Below are 17248 nucleotides of genomic sequence, written 5' to 3' on the forward strand. Positions count from 1 at the left end.
CCACAGAGGGAGATTCAGAATGTACACTCCAGGTGGGTGTCCTGTTCTTAGGAAAGGACTCTTTCACTCATCTCGAGTTATAAATATCTGGTCAGCACTTTTTTCTGTATCTTGGATCACAGCAAAGTCTTTAATAAGCAATGCAAACAAGAATTCTGCCCTTGATCTCCCCAGCCCTTTCTTTACCAACCTCTTAAAAAAACGCCTTAGCATCAGAAATCTATTATAGTTTAAATATTCATGTAAGATCTTCAGGAACTCAATCAAATTAAAAAATTATGCATGGAGATTTTGCCTGCACACATGTGTGTGTACAACGTGCATACCCAGAGGCCATAGAAGCCAGAAGAGGGCATTCGATGCCCTGCGACTGGAGTTACAGATGACTGTGAGCTACCATGCAGGTGCCAGACACTGAAAGCAGGTCCTCTGGAAAACCAGCAAGTGTTCTTAACTGCAGTGCCATCTCTCCAGCTCCTCAGTCATCTTTTAAATTTAAACATGTAACTGACAGTTTGGGATCCATGCTAAAATTAGGACATTTGTTTCTACGGATTAGATGACAACTTGTGGATCAAGGAGACTGAACTCAGGTCATCAGCATTTAACCTGCTGAGCCATCTCATCATCCCAGTTAGGACATTTTTAATGTAAGGTTAAATGGTTCATTTCCCTCTCAGATCCCACCTATGGACTAAAATACTGCAAATACAGAAAAGCTGTAACTGGAGATCAAACATAGAAGCACACTGACATGGGGGAATTCACAGTAGTGTTGGCCTTAGGTTGGTTAAACATTGCAATGCTTAAAACAATTTCCTAATACGTATAAGTTACTTCTGAAACCACTGCAAGAAATGACAAAAGCAACACAACCATAACTATTGTAATCCAGAGCCTGGAACATCATCTGTATTAGAAAAGATAACAAGTTCCAAACCATACACGCACACACACAATGTGTCAATAACAACAGACAAAGAACTCATGAATCCATCTGCTCCAATGTGATCAACTGAGAATTAGATTTGGCCAACACAAAACATGGCTACAACTAGCACACAGACGGCTCTGCATCAGCAGTCTTGGGGACTGGGATTGGATGTTACTCTTCCAAGTATAAGTGCTAGTCATCTGCATAGTTGGGGATCTGTGTTCTGTACTCAGTGCAAATGTCCTTTATTGTGGACTACAAAAAATATACCTCTTTTGAAATGCCGCACCCTGAACATCAGAATAAATTATCTCTGTATAAATTAGCTTCCCTAGTAAAGGGAAACTCACCCTTTTCATAGAAATCTTCATATTTGAGTGTTGCAATGAAGTAAAAAAAAAAATCAGTCACCAATAAAGGACTGGCAATGTAGCTCAATTGGGAGAGTGCTTGCCAGGCATGCACAAAGTTCCAGCCTCAGTACCTCATAAACCCAGTGTGATGACATGTCTAGCCCCAGCGCTTTGGAGGTGGAGATTGTAGGATCTGAAGTTTAAGACCAGTCTCTGCTATCTAGTGATTTCAGGTTAACCTGGGCAATAAGGGCCCCTGTCTCAAAAACGAAATCACCTAGGATCTTACTTCACAGTGTGGGTATCTGGATAGGAATCCAGTTAAAACATGTTTTGCTGTGGTGACCCTAATGATATAATGACAAAACCTGCATCAGTGAGTCTTCATAAAAGACAGTTGGGGGGAGGGTATTTTTGCTCTTAAATGTTTTCTGAAAGAGGTTTTGAGTTAATACCCATACTTTCTAGATAAAAAGTACTAATTGAACTAATTGAAATGTGATTTAAAAAAAAAAAAAAACCAAGATGAAGGGATAATGAGATACTCAACAGGTAAAGGTGCTTGCCACTCAAGCTTGGACATGACTGATCCCCAGAGCCCAAGTAAAAGTGGAAGGAGAGAATCAGCTCCATGAAGTTGTCCTCTAACTGCCCCCACATGTAATGACACTCCATGTTCCAGAAAATTAATTTAAAAAAGTAGATTAAAAAAAAAAGTATAGACTTAATCAAGGGAAGAGCATTAAAAGGCAAAATGTGGGGCCAGTGAAGGTAGGAAAACACTTGTTATGCAAATTTGGTGATCTGCGTTTGATCCCTGGGACCTACTGAGAAGGAGAGAACCTACTCTCAAAAGTTGTCCTGTGACTTCTGAACATGTCTATTGGCTCACACTGGCAATTGTAGTGCACCCTGGAAACACACACACACACACACACACACACACACACACACACACACACACACACACAATCTCTGCCATCACCACCATCACAACCTTTAGAGACGGTCATTAGTTTTCAATCAGCAGTACATAGACACACAATGGCCTATGAACAATAAAAATGAGACAATAAGCAGGAAAGACAGCAGAATAGCAGATAAAGCAGGAAACAGGATGTTTCAAGAAGTTTAAAATCTGGGATCTGTTGACATTTCTCCTACTCCATAATCAGGTATCTAAATGCAATAGAAAGACTATAAACTAAAATCTCACTATCACAGCGACTACAACTTTCTGGAAAACTATGCATTTGGGCTAAAGGTATACAAAGTCAGACCAAGAAAACACTAAGAGAAAAATAAGTTATTATAAAAACAAGCCAGATAATCTCATGAATGTCTAGGCACAAGTCAGGGAAGTGGCTGCTCCAGGAAACACTGAGCAACCTCCTCCTGCTTAGCTCCTTGGCCACTGTGACAAATGATGTAACCAAAATCAACTTGAGAAGGGAAAGAAATGGGTTATTTAGCTCACACTCTGTGTCACAGTCTGCCACTGAGGAGTCAAAGCAGGAGCTCCAGGCAGAACTAAAGCAGGGACCATGGGAAACACTCACTAGCTTTCACAGCCTCCTTTCTTACCCAGCTCAGGACCAGCGATGTTATCTCCCACAGACGGCTACATCATTCATTTAAAAAAATGCCCCTCTGCAGACCAGGCTGGCCTTGAACTCACAGAGATCCAACTATCTCTGCCTCCAGAGATCCAACCACCTCTGCCTCCTGAGTGCTGGGATTAAAACCATGCACCACCTTTGACAAAAAACACATGATAATCTCATTAGATCCTGTAGTGGCTATTCCTGGTTGTCAACTTGACTATATCTGGAATGAACTACAATCCAGAATTAAAAGGCTCACCTTTGATCCTGATCTTGAGATATATTTTTCTGACCTGGATCTTGGTATGGAGATCTTGAGGCATAGTGGCTATGAATCCCAGGAGCTTAAGGCAAGGGGATCTCTGAGTTCAAGATCACCTGGTACAAAGCAAGTCCCAGACCCAGGCGTGGTGGTTCACACCTTTAATCTGGGACACACCTTCTGCTGGAGACTTACATAAGGACATTGGAAGAAGGAAGAGTCTTTTTTGCCTGCCTGCCTGCCTGCCTCATGGGTCTGAGCTACCGCTAGATCCTTGGACTTCCATTCACAGTTGCTGCTGATCATTGTTGGAGAGTTAGACTACAGACTATAAATCATCAACCAATTCTCTTACTATATAGAGACTACCCATAAGTTCTGTGACTCTAGAGAATCCTGACTAAGACAGATACTGAAAAAGCCTTCAACAAAATCCAACACCCCTTCACATTAAAAGTTTTGGAGATATCAAGAATTCAAGGGACATAACCTAAACCTAATAAAAGTAACATACAGCAAGCCCAAAGCCAACATTAATGGAGAGAAACTTGAAGCAATCCTACTAAAATCAGGGACAAGACAAGGTTGCCCAATCTCTCCCTATCTATTCAATGTAGCATTGAAGTTCCAGCCAGAGCAATAAGACAACTAAAGGAGATCAAGGAGATACAATTCAGAAAATAAGAGGTCAAATTATTACTACTCATGCATATGATAGTATACAAAAGTGACCCCAGAAATTCTATCAGAGAACTCCTACAGCTGATAAACGCTTCAGCAAAGTGGCTGGATATAAAATTAACTCAAATTAATCAGCAGCCCTCCTTTGTACAAATGATAAATGGGCAGAGAAAGAAATTAAGGGAACAATAGCCACAAATAATAAGAAAAAAATCTTGGTTTAACTCTAGCCAAGAAAGTAAAAGATATGTGTGACAACAACTTCAAGTCCCTGAAGAAGATATCAGAAGATATAAAGATCTCCCATGCTCATGGATCAGTAGGATTAACATAGTGAAAACAGGCACTTTACCAAAAGCAATTTACAGATTCAATGCAATCCCAATTCCAACACATTTTTTTTTTACAGAACTTGAAAGAGTAATTCTCAACCTTATATGGAAAAAAAAAACCCAGGATAGCCAAAACAATCCTGAATCACCATCCCCGACCTCAAGCTGTACTACAGAGCAATAGTGATAAAAACTTCATTGTATTGGTACAGAAACAGACAAGGTTGATCAATGGAATATAATTAAAGACCCAGAAATAAACCCACACACCTGTGGACATTTGATTTTTTAACAAAGAAGCCAAAACCATATAACGGAAAAAAGAATGACTCTTCAACAAATGGTGCTGGTCTAACTGGATGTCTGCATATAGAAGAAAAGCTAATAGATCCATATTTATCACCCTGTGCAAAACTCAAGTCCAGTGGATCAAGGACCTTAACATAAAATCAGATACATTAAATTTCATAGAAAAAAAGAAGTGAGAAAGAGCCTTGAATGCATTGCTACAGGAGACAATTTCCTGAACAGAATACCAGTGGCTCAGGGACTAAGATCAACAATTGATAAGTGGGACTTTATGAAACTGAAAAGTTCTGTAGGCAAAAGACATTGTCAATAGGACAAAACTGTAGCCTACAGATTAGAAAAATATCTTCACTAACTGTTCATCCAATAGAGGGCTAATATTCAAAATATATAAAGAACTCAACAAGTTAGACTCCAACAAACCCAATAACCCAATTAAAACATGGGCTACTGAACTAGAGAATTCTCAACAGAGGAATTTTGAATGGCCAAGAAGCACCTAACGAAATGCTCAATATTCTTAGTTTATCAGGAAAATGCAAACCAAAATGACCCTGAGATTCCACCTTACACCAATCAGAATGGCTAAATTCAAAAAGTCAAGCAACAGCATAGGCTGGCAAGGATGTGGAGACGGGGGAACACTCTTCTATTGCTGGTGGGATTGCAACGTTATACAACCATTCTGGAAATCAATTTGGCAGATTCTCAGAAAATTGAAACTAGTTCTACCTGAAGACCCAGCTATACTGCTCCTGGGTATATACCCAAAAGATGCTCCACCATATCAAAAGGACACATGCTCCACTATGTTCATAGCAGCTTTATTCATAATAGCCAGAAACTGGAAATAATCCAGATGTCCCCCAATGGGAAAACAGATACAGAAAATGTGGTTAATTTACATAATAGAATATTATTCAGCTATTAAGAACAAAGACATCATGAATTTTTCAGGTAAATGGATAGAACTAGAAAATAGCATCCTGAGTGAGGTAGCCCAGACCTAGAAGGACATGCATGGTATGTACTCACTAACAAGTAGCTATTAGTCATAAAATACAGAACATCCATGATACATCCCACAGACCCTAACCCAAAGAAGTTAAACAAGGAAGGAAGGATAAGCATCCAGGCAAGGATGCTTGAATCACATTTAGAAGGGGAAACAAAATAGTCATAGGAGGACGGGGAGGTAGGGAACTGAGTGGAAAAGGGGGGATAGGAGGCAGGATCAGGTGCAGGGAGAGAAAGGAGAGAGGCCCAGAGGGTCAAGAGAATGAATGGAAATCTGCAGATGTTGGGGTTGGGGAGGGGAGAATCTCTAGGAAGTCCCAGAGACCTGGGTTAGGGGAGGTTTCCAGAAGTTAATGTATGTGACCTTAACACTGGAGACACGAAACCTGAAAAGGCCACCTCCTATAGCCAGGCAGGACTCCCAGTGCAAGGATAGGGACACCAACTCACCCACAAAACTTTTAACCCAAAATTTGTCCTGTCTAAAAGAAATGCAGGTATGGAGCAGAGACTGAAGAAATGGCCAACCAATAACCAGCCCAACTCGAAACCCATCCCATGGGCAAGCACCAATCCCTGACACTAGTAATAATATTATGCTTGCAGACAGGAGCCTAACATAACTGTCTTCTGAGAGGATCTACCCAGCAGAGGTAGATGCAGAAACCCACAGCCAAACATTAGATGAAGGTTGGGGACACTTATGGAAGAGTTAAGGGAAGGATGGAAGGCCCTGAAGGGAGTGGAAACCCCACAGGAAGACCAACAGAGTCAACAGACCTGGACTCCTGGGAGCTCTCAGAGTCTGAGCCACCAAAGAACTCCCCCTCCCCTGTCACATTCGTAGCAGACAGGCAGCTCAGTTTTCATAGCTGCCTTGTCTGGACTCAGTGGAAAAGGATGGGCAGAGACTTGGTGTGCCAGGGTGGGGGGGGGGGAGGTGTAGGGGATAACTAGACTGGGCCCCACCCTCTCAGGAGCAGGGAAGGGGTGGGGGGAGGAACTTTGTGAGGGAGGGACTGGAAGGGGGAGCTGTGTTTGGGATATACATACATACATACATACATACATACATACATACATACATACATACATATTAAATTTAAAAAATGCTCCACAGACTTCTGTACTGGCCAACCTCATTGAGACAATTCCCCAGTTAAGGCTTCTCTTCCAAGGTGTACCTAGGTTTGTGCCAAAACTTATCCTCAAATGTCATATAGGGTTATTGCATTGAACAAGACATTAATAAACAGAACTTTTCAACAGAACTACTCAACAAGCTAATGGAAGGCACACTGATCCATGGCTGCTACCCCAGGAAACACAAGTGCTGGCTGCTACTAAAGGCTCGGTCTTCTGCTCTTCTCTCCCACAGGAATGCATGATGACTGTTGATACTAATCCATTTAAACATATAAATAGGCATTAAGACCAACAGTCCATGCTGGCACTAACGTTGTGTGAACAGTTCAGCTGTGAAGTACTTCAGCAGTCTGCAGACTCTCCCAATCTTCTCCCTACCAGCATGTCTACTAACATGGGGATCCTCCTCCTCCTCCTCCTCCTCCTCCTCCTCCTCCTCCTCCTCCTCCTCCTCCTCCTCTTCCTCCTCCTCCTCTTCCTCCTCCCCTTCTCCTCTTCCTCCTCCCCTTCTCCTCTTCCTCTTCCCATTCTCCTCCTCCTCCTCCTCTTCCTCTTCCCCTTCTTCTCTTCCTCTTCCCCTTCTCCTCTTCCTCTTCCCCTTCTCCTCCTCCTCCTCCCCTTCTCCTCTTCCTCTTCCCCTTCTCCTCTTCCTCTTCCCCTTCTCCTCTTCCTCCTCCCCTTCTCCTCCTCCTCCTCTTCCTCCTCCCCTTCTCCTCTTCTTCCTCCCCTTCTCCTCTTCCTCCTCCCCCTCTTCCTCCTCCTTCTTCTTCCTCCTTCTTTTCTCTTTCTCCCTCCCTCCCTCTTGCTCTTGCTCACTCTCGCTCTCTCTCTTGCTCTCTCATGTTCAATTGAAAATTTTTTATTATTTATTTATTCACTTTACATCCCGATTGCAGCTCCTCTCCCTTCTCTTCCCCAAGTCCCACCCTCCTGCCCTCCTTCTTCGACTCAGAGAAGGGGAGCACCACCCCTTCCCCCGTACCACCCTGGCACATCAAGTCTCATCAGGACTAAGGGCATTCTTTCACACTGAGGCCAGACAAAACAGCCCAGCTAGGGTAAAGGGATCTAAAGGCAGGCTACACCAGTCTCTATCCCACTGTGTCCACTCCATTTATTCCCTGTCCCTAAGGCAGAGACTTCTAATGGGAGTAACTTTTTCTTTCAAAGATGCTTGGTGTTGCTAAAATTCCTTCCTTGGAGTTAACTTAAACACACCCCAACACACACACACACACACACACACACACACACACACACACACACACACGCACACACAGATCCAGCAAGAACAGGTACAATTCCACTGACGTTCACTCTGGGAACCAATGAGTCTATGGAGTTACTTACTGTCTTAGTTAGGGTTTCATTGCTGTGAAGAAACACCATGACCAAGGCAACTCTTAAGGCAAACATTTAATTGGGGCTGTTTTATAGTTTCAGAGGCTTAGTTCACTATCACTGTGGTGGGAAGCATGCAGGCAGACATGGTGCTGGAGGAGCCGAAGAGTTCTGCATCTGGATCTAAAGGCAGCCTGGATGGAATTGGAATTCCATACTGGGCAAAGCTTAAAGCCTAGGAGACTTTGAAGCCCACCCCCACAGTCACACATCCCCTCCAACATGGCCACACCTCCTAGTAGTATCACTCCTTTGGGGTCAATCAGAAGTGGTTGACTCTACATATTCAAAAATTCCGACATGAGAAGAGAGTGTTAGAACTGTGTCTGCAGTTTCTGGCTTTTCCCTTCAATGACTACTCTAAACTTCACTACATCTTCAGTCCCTAACTCACTGAAGGAACATTCAATATCAGCAATTCCGTTTGCATCACTTAAAACCTTTTGCTGCAATAGGCAAGATCTTCTGCCCATTCTCCTTCTTCCCCAGTCTCCTCCTCTCAACCTCAGTGTAAAGACTTGAACCCAGGACTTGCTACCCACCAGACAAGGGCTCTCTCTACCCCTGAGCTCCACAGGAACTCATCTTCAACTCCTCCCTCCTTTCTCTTCTCAGGACAGAAGTATCCTTTGCATCTGAGCACAGTCTGACTGTGGTTTCTGCTCTGGACAGAATCTTGTTGGGCCCTCTGGGTACTTGAGTTATCAACCATCTACGTCCCCTAAATCCTGCACCTCAACTTCCTCCCTTTTCCCAGCAATATTTTTTTAAATATGAGAAGAGATGGCTACAATCTTTTGATCGAAGCCTGACAAATGAACAAAAGACTCTATCCACACCTTTCTGACTATTTGCTTTAGTTCATTATTCAACACCTTTCTGCCCACGTCTCTGCCCACACCTTACTAGACAATGAAGTTCCACAATGGAGGCAAATTACTTCCTCCAAACAAGTTCAGGGGATCTTCTCATCTTTTAATCTTGAGGAATTAAAGCACTGACCAAGCCGTTCTAGTGTCTCTCCTCTCTTAGAATCCATAATTACATTCTCTCCTCTATCTTTCTACCTCTGGCCTTTTCTTCTCCTACTTCTTAGATGAACTGTGACCTCTGTGTCCTATAGCTCTGGCTTCAAATCTTACTCACTGGACAGGGTGATCCCTGCTGTAAAGCTTCAAGCCCATGTCCCTGGTTCCACGTTTTCCTAGTAGATGCTACCTCATTGCTTGAGGTAGAACTCTGGAATCAGCCCAGATTCCTCAATCACACCCAGGACCAATGTCAAAGCCATGCCACTTTAATCCAATTATCTCTGAGGCCTGTCATACTGGCTCCTTCTCTCTGCAATCTAATACAGGTCACATATCACTGCAGGAAAAATGATAACCACATGTGAGTAAACGACTTGGAGTCTCCTCTTATGGGCTAGCTCACCAGAACACAGCAGGCTGGAATTCTGTTTTGCAGAATGAATTCTTCTAATTCCTTGAACACAGGCAGATAACCAAGCATTTTGGTCTTGAGATTCTCAAATGTTTAAGAAAGGGTAACAGAATCTCTACCTACCAGATATAACAGACAGTTCAGACCTCCAAATGTACAGTATACTGTGACATAGGCCTGCTATTACTGGTAACAACAATAACAACAACAACAACAACAACAAAAAACTGATTTGCCTTTCGTGCCAAAATAGAGCAAGCACTTAAGTTCTATTGCTTTCCAAAACTAGACCCTCAATTGCAAATGTCAAAGAAATAAAGTGTAAGCAAACAAAAATCCAAGAGAAATTACAATGGAGCTAATAATAAATGTATAAGTGCTACTTCACAAAAATGTCTTCAGGAATCATAGAGTAACAAATCAGCAGTGAAATGAGTGTGTCAGAACCTATTTTGATCGTCACCAAGGAACAAAAAACCCCTTCCCCAGGGCTCTGAGTTTGGGAACTACATAGTGTTCAGATATAAGGCTTTGAAAGAATTAAGAACTAACTCAGTTGTGGCAATGTAGTCTGCATTCCTTATGGATATGATTGGCCCATGCAAACCAGGCCCTGGGTGTCCATTTGGAGTGTGGGTTGGTTCTTGTGTTGCTCAATGAACTCACAAGTTATGTCTTGTGTTAAGACAGTGCAGAGAAGAAGGCAGGCAAGAAACATAGCAGTTCTGTTACAACGTCAGTAATGACCAAATCTAGGGAGAAATGAGCTTTGGAGCGAAAGATCCCAACTTCAGAATCCATCTTTGTCGCCTAATTTTAATTTTGTAATTTTAAGAATCCACCCAATTTGCCTATGCTACAGGATTCTTCATTTATAAATAGAAACTAAAAAAGTTCTTACTTCATGGGCAAGGAGCCTAGAACCATGTGTGAATGTTGCATAACAGAACAGCAGGTGATGTCATCACCATTGGTATTTTCTTTACTATTTTTAGACTCCTTATCACATTGAAATCTGTGCTTCAACTCCAGCTTAACTCTGTTCACCAGACACTGTGTCCACAGAGCAAAACAGCATCACTTCAGCTGGTATCTCTATCCACACCACCTGCCAGCCCACAATCAGTCACTAAGAAGTAGGCTGGTGCCAATTTCAACAGTCCCCAAAAGTGCAGTGCATGGTCTACCCATGCAGTGGAATAGTATTCATCCCTTAAAAGGGATGGGGTTCTGATATATGCTGCAGCATGAATAAGCTCTGAGAACATTCTGAGTGAAATATAGCAGTCACGGGTGGGCAGATATGGCAGGATTCCATCAACTTGAGATCTCTGGAGTTAGCAGACAGCAGAGCTGGAACAGAGGACACCTGGAGTGAGGGAGAGAAGAGGGTGGGAAGCTATCACTCAGTGGGTGCAGCATTTCTTTTAGGGATGATAAAAACGTTCTGGGGAAACATTGCAGATTCACTTAGTTGCGTGAATGTGCTTGGTATCACTCAACCATGCACTTAAAGAACTTAAAGCTGTGATTTTTTTAGCCTGTGTATTTTCTAATTCACATATATAAAATAAAAAATAAGCATTTAAAACCCATAGAATACATTTTCAAAGCAAGTTGTAACGTGAGCGTGAGTCTCAACTCATTTTCAAGTAGGGAACCACGGGAATCAACATCAATTGTAGCTGGCCTTGGTCTAAAATACCCAGCATGCATGGGGAGGAGGCACAACTTAGCATAAGAGGGATTATGTCACTTTCATTTTAGACAGAATCCTGCCATGTAGCCCAAAACTAGCAATGCTCCTGCCTCAGCCTTTTGAATGCAAGCAGTACAAGTGTTTGCCACCATGCCTGGGTTTCATGTTCTGAGTTAAAACAAATTTTGGTCCCTTGAAAGGAGAAAAAGAAAGCTACTCTGGTGGCTGTGTGTATGTGTGGCATGTAACAGCAGTTTTTGAGGGCGATATTACTCTTTACATGGCCATAGGGACTCACATACTTTTGCAGCGTCTCCACCAGACAACACTGAAATAATCTTAAAATGAAGAGGAAATTCAAAAGTCCATTACTGTGACACACAAAAGTACAATATGTTAGGCTGGCAAGATGGCTCATTGGGTAAAGGTGCTAACAATCACCATCAAGTTGTGGCCTGAATCCAATTCCTCAAACCTGCCTGGTGGAAGGAGAGAGCTGATTCCCACAGGCCACAGGTTGTTCTCTTACATCAGTACCTCCCGCATCTCAGCATCACACACACACACACACACACACACACACACGCTTACACGCAATCAGAAATGTGTAACTATAATAAATAACCCCTTTTGTTCTGTTTTTTTCAAGACAGGGTTTCTCTTTGTAGCCCAACTGTCCTGAAACTCAATCTGTAGGCCAGGCTTGCCTCATACTTAGAGACTCAGCTGCCTCTCCCTCCTGAATGCAGGGATTAAAGGTGTGTGCCACCACTGCCTGGCTTACAAATAAACTTTCTAAAAAGCGAATGTTTTGAATCTCCTCAAGCAAAATGTTTATTGTACAGTAAAGACACAAGGAAGGAAAGTTTAATAAGTGGTCACTTCCAAAATAGCAGGATTCCAGTCGAGGCAATCAGTCGTCTGGTAAATGCAATACATACATTGAAGACGTTTCAAGGAACAACAATTTCCAAATAACGAGAATGTCATTCGCAAAGACTGAAAACCGAGACCAAACAGCAACATCAGCAAGTGCCTGGCTAGTCCTTGTAGGGATCTAGCACTGCTCTGAGCTTTTTTTTCACAGGAACTCATTTTGTCTTCATAATACCCCTCTAAGCAATACTATTGTTCCCACCTGACAAACGAGAAAACTGAGGTGTAGAGGGGCCAGGCACCTCACCTGGGCTTCAAGGTGCCTACTGAGCAATAGAACCAGGATGTAAAATCTAGATGTCTACTGGTACAATCTGCAGCTTCGTTACTGCACTGGTGACAATGAAAAATGATCTGAAAGAAGCTCAGCAAACTCAAATACAAAGCAACTGGGGAGTAAAAAACAGGTTCTAAAATCATCACATTTCAACACGGGACAAGTGATGTTTGTGACTTCATACTAGAAAAAGAAGGCAAGAAAACCACTTAATGCCTTTAAATTATTCTCTCTCCTCTCTCTCTCTCTCTCTCTCTCTCTCTCTCTCTCTCTCTCTCTCTCTCTCCTTGTAGGAAGAAGACATATTTTTTCCAGATGTTTTAACTTTAAGAATATGAGAATTTACAACATAGTTACAAAGTATCAAAACAGGGGCTTAAGAGGCAGCTCAGTCTGAAAACCACCTGCTGTGTAAGCAGGAGGACCCAAGTTCTGTCCCCAGTACAGTACAGTTTCACAGGGGTCTGTGATTCCAGTGCTGGTGAGGTAAAGGCAGGTACTTCCAGGGGTTGCTGGCTGGCCCAATCTACATGGCAAGGTCCAGGCCAGTGAAAGAACCGGTCTCAAACAAACAAACAAACAAACAAACAAACAAAACAAAACAAAACAACCAGTGGCCAGCATCTAAGAAACCATAGTTGTGGGGCTGGGGATTTAGCTCAGTGGTAGAGCGCTTACCTAGGAAGCGCAAGGCCCTGGGTTCGGTCCCCAGCTCCGAAAAAAAAAAAAAAAAAAAAAAGAAACCACAGTTGTTATTCCTTGTCTCCACATATGCACACATATTACACACTTGCATGTCTGTATATACATGCACGCACTCCCACATTCACCTCCACAAATACACACACACAGAGACACAATTCATATGGGGTGAATAAACTTATGGAATCACATATGACTAGTGTAAAAAGCCTGGAAATTGACCACTAATGATAGCTATTCTTAAAAAGGAGAAGGTGAAAGAAAGAAAGAAAGGAAGAAAGAAAGAAAGAAAGAAAGAAAGAAAGAAAGGAAGAAAGAAAAGAGAAAGAGCCGACCTTGAAGTCACACATAACCTTGAATTTAAATCGTGCCCTTTGCTTTTGGTCACGGGTAATTTTTACCCAGTACTTCATGGAACTGAGCCTCAGTTATTTTCTCTGTAAAGCAAACATAATAATTCACAACTCGCAACAATATTGCACGAACTAAGGAGACAATGAGCTATAAGTGCTGGGCACAGTCCCTGGAATCTAAAAGATCGTCGACAATAAACAATATTATTCTCTGTAGCTCCCAATAGTGGACAACCTATTCTGTACCAACTAGGAAATCACTGGCAGCCTTCTCAAAAATCCCACGGAGCGGGGTTGGGGATTTAGCTCAGTGGTAGAGCGCTTGCCTAGCAAGCGCAAGGCCCTGGGTTCGGTCCCCAGCTCCGAAAAAAAAAGAAAAGAAAAGAAAAAAGAAAAAAAATCCCACGGAGCACAACACACTTCTAAATTGAACGCGCTAGTTGCACGTGGAAACAAAAGCACGAGGGATCAGAATTGAATTCAGCATCAACACGAGACCAGTTGTCACCTTTGAAAACAGCTCTAAGCACCGCTGGCTGGTGTGGTTTCCGTCTACCCTGAGCGTCACCTTTGCAGGCAACTGTCGCCGCTGCTAGAAAAGCACAGAGCGCTAAGGTCGTATTTACAGTTTACTTGACAGCATCCCAAGGGCTCACCCCAGGCAGGTAGGACAGGATCCCGCGGGTTCACGCCACAAGAGGTGAAAAGGATCCCGCGGGTTCACGCCAGGGCATGTCAGATCGGATCCTACCTGCTCACCTCATCAGAGGTCGCCGATCCCCATAACCCGGAGTGGCTGGTTGACAGCCGAGCTGCGGGTTACCTGTCGGCCACCGTGCTGCAGCTACACTTCCGCAGACTCCGGGTTACCACGGGCTACCAGGCAAACACCAATTGCGTCATCAACACGCGCCAGGGTCGGCCGCCCCCCTCCCCCGTAGGCCTGGTTCCTCGGCCATACTGCGCAGGCGCAGAGCCGCTAGTGGCATTAGTATCAGGACTCTAGATGGGTAGGTTACACGCACCCCACACTGAAATACGAGCGTGTGCTTTTCGCTTTTGAGACATGGGGGGGGGGGTGTCTCTCTTTGTAGTTCTGGGTGGTCTGGAACCTACTATGTAGACCAGGCTGGTCTCGAACTCAGAGATTATGCTGCCTCTGCTTCCTGAGTGCTGTGGTGAAAGGAGTGTGCTGTTTTCCTTAAGTTCACATTTCTGAAGCATGTGATTGGACTTTACGTATCCATCCCAGCATAGTGCCTTAAAAAGGTCTTACTAGGGTTGGGGATTTAGCTCAGTGGTAGAGCGCTTGCCTAGCAAGCGCAAAGCCCTGGGTTCGGTCCCCAGCTCCGGAAAAAAAGGAAGGGAAAAAAAAAAAAAAAAGATCTATGTGCCAGACAGTTACAGTATCTGCGACTACAGAAGTGGGCCAGTTGTGCCTGCCTTTGTGGAGACTATCTGGTTGAGAAAACTAGTTCTGAATAATTCAACAGATAATTCTCTTTTTAAAAAATTCTTTTAGTATGTGTGGTAGTGTGTAATTGTTTGTACCTGGCTGTATGTATAGGTACACGAATGTGGGAGCTGGAAGTAAGTCTCCGTGAAACACAAGGCAGTCGGAGCCTATAGAAGGTCTCACTTAACTGTGAAGAGAGTGGAAGGCTGTAAAGACCTGAGAGAAAAGCAATCAGAAGGATCAGAAGCATCTAGCACACGCAGCTTGTGGCACCCTTGAAGTAGGATTGGAAGAACACAGGGTGAGACCAATAAGGCCCAGGGACCCGATTCTGCAGCACGTTTCTGGGCCACAATAAGCAAGAAGCATTGATCCCGACGTCAGAGAAGAGTGAGTGACAGGAACTAGTTTTTGAGAAACAGCAGGCTGCTATGTGTGCTGGGCATGAAGCACACAGAAAGAAGGGTTTGGTGAGATGTGATGGCGAGAAATGGATGCATATAAGACGTAATTTGGAAATTGATGTGACAGGTGGGGAGGATTAGTTGAAAGTCTGGACAAAAAAAAGTTACCAAAAGTTACTGCTAGAAGATATGCCTGGATTCTACAGTGAGAACACACGGGCGCGCGCGCGCGCACACACACACACACACACACACACACACACACACACACACACACACACTTCTCCCTTAACTCTTGGTCCCCTTATGTTACCACCCCCAAGCCTTCAGCAAGCTTGCAGATCTAAGTGAGGAAGCATTTGAAGAGGCTGAGGAGAGGGGGCTCTCTTTACTATGCTTTAGTTCACTCTGTGTGTAATCCCCTACCAATCTTAAAAAGAAATGGTTATAAAAATATCTGTCCACACAAACTCTCTGAAGTTTTAAAAAAGATTTTAAAATTGTTTTCCTTTAAATATGTATGTATATTTATATATACATATATGTATATACACACACACACACACATATGGGGGTACGTGCCCATGAGTGCAAGTATCCATGGAAACAGAGACACTTATCCCTCAGAGATGGAGTTACAGGCCGACATGGACTGCCAGATGAGGGTGCTAGGAACTCTGAGTCATCTCCCCAGCCTCCCAAATCTCCAGAATCTTACACATCAGTGGCTAACTTATACTTTGCTAAACTTTGTTTTTCCTGACCAGCTGAAACTGCAGGCTACCCTCTCTCCAATCAGGCCGTGAAATCTTTTCCCAGTGCCCACTGAGATCATGTGGAAAAGACTGAAAAATCAAAAGAACTTTGTATGTGTCTCAGCTGGGCAAAATCTAATAAAGGAGTGGATGGTGGGGACTACTGACTGTCCCCTCAGCACCCAATCTCTTTCCTTCGTAGGAGGATTTTTTAAATTTTTAAAGTTTTAGGTTCAGCTCATAGCAGAACCACATGCTCTCAGCGGGGGCTAGGAAAAGATTGCATAACCTTGTTAAAAGTCTGCCTTCGTTCTGCCTTTTCCAATGTCCTAGGCTGACCTTCGAAGAACCCTCAGGAAGTGAAGAGAGCCTGTGTTACAGTCGGTGAAACAATAACATGTACCAAGTCTTCATGTACATACTCCAGAACCTCTGGGTTTGAGGGACACTAAATCGCCAGTCACTAAAAGAAAACACAAACCATTGCAAACTTCGACTACCTGAATAACCCAAGAAACTAAGCTTTCATTTTCCTCATCTGATTAGCCAGAGAATGTAATACATTATTTCATCATTTCAAAATTTCAAATTCATATTTCTTCTACCTCTCCGTGGTAGGAAATGTAGTCACGTGTGCCTGCAATTTTGTAACAGGATTTCCTCAAGAATAAAAAAAAATAATCAGTCTTGGCTTGATGAGAGGCAGGTGGGATGAGCGTTAAAGCCCAAATGCAGGATCTGAAATACCTGCAGGATTCTGTAATAAAAAGAGCAGGGGGGTTAGAGCAGAGGAAAGCTGAATGTGAACCTTGGTGCCTTGGTCCACATGGGTCAGAGAAGTTGCTGCAGACACCGTGCAGCCTACACTAAGTTGGATCAAGTACCTTTGATGCCAGGAGTAAATGTGGGTGAGGATTCGGCCACAGAGCATGGAAGCATTGGCCACTGGGACTGAGAAGGATGATCGTTTTATTAAAGAAAACGGTAGAAAATAAGAGACACAAGCAGATACCATGGTGTCGTTAACAGAAGAGTGGGATGGGGATGCAGAGAAAGTAGTCCAGAACCTGAGAGGCATATGCCTGTAATCCTGGCACCTGTGAGGCAGAGGCAGACAAACATCTCAAGTTTAAGTCCAGTATGGGGGCTGGAGAGATAACTCAGCGGTTAAGAGCACTGACTGC

The 17248-nt window shown here is 43.4% G+C and overlaps 1 protein-coding gene and 1 long non-coding RNA gene across 17 annotated transcripts in view; one reads left to right on the plus strand and one right to left on the minus strand.

Annotated features, from left to right (window-relative positions):
* Aopep (aminopeptidase O) overlaps positions 1 to 14332 on the minus strand; it is a 316008-nt gene extending 301676 nt beyond the window's left edge. For 11 of the 16 annotated variants that reach the window (XR_010058813.1, XR_010058815.1, XR_010058814.1 and 8 more), the window contains exon 1: positions 14209 to 14332. The gene's annotated coding sequence lies outside the window, so the exon portion shown is untranslated. Of the gene's footprint in view, positions 1 to 14105; positions 14128 to 14200 lie in introns of those variants that run through there. The other 5 variants (NM_001012346.2, XM_008771431.4, XM_008771432.4 and 2 more) reach the window with 5 other exon arrangements.
* Positions 14333 to 14392: 60 nt separating this feature from the next.
* On the plus strand, positions 14393 to 17046 carry LOC102551048 (uncharacterized). The gene is made up of 3 exons (XR_360672.5): positions 14393 to 14459; positions 15017 to 15295; positions 16398 to 17046. It is a non-coding gene; the product is annotated as an uncharacterized LOC102551048 (long non-coding RNA).
* Positions 17047 to 17248: the final 202 nt, after the last annotated feature.

The sequence above is a fragment of the Rattus norvegicus genome, chromosome 17, assembly GCF_036323735.1.
Source record: "Rattus norvegicus strain BN/NHsdMcwi chromosome 17, GRCr8, whole genome shotgun sequence".
NCBI lineage: Eukaryota > Metazoa > Chordata > Mammalia > Rodentia > Muridae > Rattus > Rattus norvegicus.